Below are 4,622 nucleotides of genomic sequence, written 5' to 3' on the forward strand. Positions count from 1 at the left end.
TGTGTTTGCTATGATGGTTAAGGTTGTCCGCAGGGCCGCCTCTCTTCACACTAGCTACACCTACATGCACTAGAAATACTCCAAAACTGCATTCAACTTTCAATGTATATGTACGTACTTGGCACGTATTTCATTCAACTAACTACGTACCCATAGCTCCATATGTTTGTAATGATCGATGTAGCTTCGATACTATGTATATTACTTACGAAGGTTTCGTACGTAATGTTCGTTTACTCATATGTATAGTAAGCTGAGTGATGTAAAGGTACAATGACTTTTACACATAGGTCTCGTTTGGCAGCTCGGATTATACTGATTATTTCTGTCGGATAGGATAAATAGCCACCGGATAGTACTGACTAAATTAGTCAGGTGTTTGGTGCAGTATCGGACTAGTGACCGTATTATTTATATTGTGTTTGGTATTATACTAGATAGGAGGAATCAAACTTAAAAAAAAAAAAAATTTAAAAAGTGAAATCATTTTTTTGTTCCCAGATCTCTCCGCACCCCCCAAACACCCTCCCTCTCTCTCCCTTCTTCTCCCCCGACTGCAGAAGAATCCCAAATAATTGTTCCCCAGCTCTCTCCGCCACACCCCCCAAACTCCCTCCCTTTCTCTCCCATATTCTTCTTCCCCGACTAAATAATCCGGGCGTTTTGGTTGATTTTATTAAGCGGGTGTATACTGTGTTATCCTATCAGACCGTTTAAATTAATCCGACGCTTATTTAGTACGAGTGAACGCCAAACACCCGAGTCCGTATAACTAATCATATCCGATCCTTTATCCGATCTGCCAAACAGGGCCATAATGATGTTGTTTATTTGTAGAAACTGTGTAAGACTGTAATTGTACGTACATCATATTTTCTTCTGCTTGTGGTGCAAAAATAGGGGGAGGAGGATTCTCTCCCCTCCTAATCTCTTTCCCTTTCCCACTCCTCCTACTTGAATGGTTACGGTTAAGTCACGTTAACATTTTATATTGATTTTTTTATATAGACAATAAGACAAAAAGCAAAGTTTGAGAGGAGGGGAGGGAAGATGTTGGAAATAGGAGGGGAGAGAATTCTACTCCAAAATAGGATGCACATAGGGAGGGGAAGGGTAAGAGAGCTATAATTGGAAGGTTAATTGACATATACTTTATTGCACTCTTTACTATTTTGATGAAGAATCCATCTGTTGACGAACAAACCTAAGGGGCTTAATTAACCTAATTAAGCTAAAGAACAAACAAATCAATCTCAGTTTACCCACCCCCTTAAACCCACAACATACTAACCTAGAACATCTTCTCTCCTTATCCCACACATATAGATGGCTAGGGTAGTGTAGTGTAGGGTAGGGTAGGGCAGTGCTTGGTAGCCATATAGAGATTTGCTGTAGTTTATTTTATTGCGCAAATTTACTCTAGATCAATTTCTTAGTCACTAGAACTTATGTACCTAATTGATAACTTTTATAATTGTTTATGAAGTTCAATAAAAATATCATTCTATCGCTTCTTGTAAGAAACGGCAGTTTTCTATATACCAAAGAAAAAAGTTCAAATTCAACAATTAAAAAGTAATTGCATGTCGTATATTATGGCATGATCAATTTTCTTAAGATAAGTCATCAGTTCAGATATTTCAAGTTGGACTTTTCTGACGTACCAAGTACCCAGTTTATTGGATGTCCACAAAAGTTGGATGCAACTACAAGTTTTGAAAACTTATTTTGTATTACATTATGAATGGTGAGAATATTTTCCTCCTACCATAGAAAACTTTAGGGCGTATAAAACAAATTATCAACTTTACCATTTTATAAATGTACTTTTTGGTTACTAAGTGTTGGTTCTAAAAATTACAAAAACCTACGTGGCGCGCAGGCCGAGTAACTAATAAGCTAACTACGTCCTTCGGTTGAATGCGGGGCGTGCCAACTCGTCGGCCGAGCTCGGCCGAGGAGTAAAATTCGTTGATATTGCGTTGAGCGCGTTGTTGACTTCTTTATCTTGCGACTGCGACCGAGGAAGGAACACTCTCGGTCTCTGGGTTCTAGAGCCTGAAGACAAGGCTACTAATTCTGTGAAGTTCACAAATCGTCGACGCCCGATTCAGTCACTGTGATTATATTCGTAAGAGTATAGGCACGTCGAATCAGCACCAAACTGTATGGACACAGGTACTCAAATGTGATGTATGTCTTGATGGTGAATGTAGTTCGGCCGTCGGAATGCCGAACTCTGAAACTCACTTGTGAGTATCCAATCATATAATCATTCGGCGTTCAGTACACCGAATAACGTAATTCGTAACACCTTACTACGCCAAGAAGGCTAGCAAGGTGACCTCTACCAACAAGGGTTCGAAAACCCTTCTCGGCCGAGACTTAGATAGGTAACCGGTCGGCCTTGACGCAATGCTGTTTATCCAAACTGAAGGTGCTTCTCGGTCGGCTGATTCTGCGGCAACAGTGCTGTTTATCCAAACTGAAGGTGTTCGCCGGGTGCCTCCACAGTGCTGTCTATCCAGACTGAAGGTATGTCGGCAGAAAAGAAAAGGAAAATATCTCAAGGTATTTGAGAGGCTTTGCGCAGGGCAATTGTATGCTGAATTGAAGGTCCCTTTTTGTTGCATGATTTCTTGTATTTATAGCACCCCATTCCTTGAAACCGAATTGCATCCTTATCTGGATTGGGAGTCCTTGTCCCGTTTCAACTCTACTTCGAACAAACCTACTCCAACTAGGACTTTGAACTTTCCCCTCTTCCGAGGCTTTATTCTTTGCCGGCCGGGAATCCTGGTCGCACGAGGACTTCCTCGACCCTTTCTGTTTATCTGGACTACTTCTTAGGATAGGACTCGACATACCCTGCCAACTGGCCCAGGATTTATCACTCGGCCCATAGCATTTGACACAGCCTTGGGCCGAGCACAACCTGCTGCTCGGCCCAACAATATTATTTTTGGGCCCAAACACTAAGGTAAAAACCCAAGCAAAAGCTTGGGGAGGGAGACCTTTTGTGAGTCGGACCTAGGGAAGGTTTGTAGTTGAAATTGTTTTCAAAATGGCTGAAAGCGTTTTTGATAAAATATTTTTAGTATCTTTAGTAAAAATGCAAGCGAATTTTAGAAGAAACACTTGAAGTGCCTTTCTGCAATACATAACTAGTGTTTCATGTAAGAAGCACATCAAGTGATTTTGAAAGTCAAAATTTTTTTGTAAAAGCTTTCAATAATTTTGAAAGCACTTCTAAATGAGCTCATAATGTCTACGATGGGACTTCTGAGTTATAACACATGGATGCATTTTTCTTCCAACGCCTTCATGCTGTTGAATATGTTGACCCACACATATAAACAAGTTCAATGAAATCGGTGGGATGGTTTCCAAATCTTTAGCAAAGTCGTTGGTGAACATATATATATATATATATATTGCAACACAGGTCGTTGGTGAACATATATGTATACAGTAAATCATTTTGTTTTCTGGGTCAATTTGCTGTTATTTATTTTGTTTCCACATGTATGAGATACCAGTTGGCTGTCGTTTATTTGTGAAATTGCTAGTGAGGCTCTACACTAACACGGATGAAGATCATGATTAAATACAATAAAAATCAACCAATTGTGGCATAGGTGAATCATGAAAAGAGAAAAGCCTAACCTAACGGGAAAAGAATTGCTGCAATTTTGAATAAGATTGATGTTTAAGGGAGAGATTAGTTGGTTAAGAGTATTTTTTTACACAAAATGTTCTCTAGGTTCGAATCTCATTATTATAATAAATAAATAAACAAATAACTTTTATTAACTGTGCTCCAAGTATTTTTATTAATAAGCTCACTTGTATCAACTCTACCATTTTATCCTTTCTAAACAACATACACATATGTTAGGATGGGAAGGAAACGTCAATATATATTTTATCATTTTATGTGCATGTAAATTAACGCTTGTATAAACACCATTAAATCATTTTAACAAGGTATATTATAAAATAATAAAAATAAAAAGGTTAATCTTAATTTATTACTCTGAACATTTTAGTTTTCAAAATAGAATTTCGATTATGATATATATATATATATATATATTTAATCCAATGATATTTGTATTCATAACTAAATGAATAAGATGGTACACCCATAAGACTTACTCTAACCCTTGGGCCAAATATGAGTTTTAACCCGAAATTTATTTTTGGGACAAATTTAGACCAAAATTCTTCTTTGAGATAGTGGGCTAGCCCCACCATATATGTGTATTTTTTTTAATTTTATAATTATAAAGTCATTGAATTCAATGACAAAGATCTAATATGATCAAATTCAACGATAAGAAAAAAGATATGACAGTCCAAATTTAAATCTAATGGCTAAAATAATTATAAAAAAAAAAAAAAATCTTTCATATGTTTCATATTCTTTCATAGTGTTCCACGAGTTTCAAAATCTACACATCTTAAGGACCAATGTGAGAATTATGTCAATCTCAATAACCAATGTGGCTAAATTTTTTTCTTTTTTTTAATTTGATCACCAAATAAAAAGTATAAAAAAAAAATAAATTTATACCAAATAAAAGGACTTTTATGCCTTTTCCTTTTGGCCGATTAATAGA

The sequence above is a fragment of a genome, unplaced genomic scaffold (genome assembly GCF_019419815.1).
Source record: "Pyrus x bretschneideri cultivar Hongxiangsu unplaced genomic scaffold, Pyrus_bretschneideri_v1 Contig4, whole genome shotgun sequence".
Classification (NCBI taxonomy): domain Eukaryota; kingdom Viridiplantae; phylum Streptophyta; class Magnoliopsida; order Rosales; family Rosaceae; genus Pyrus; species Pyrus x bretschneideri.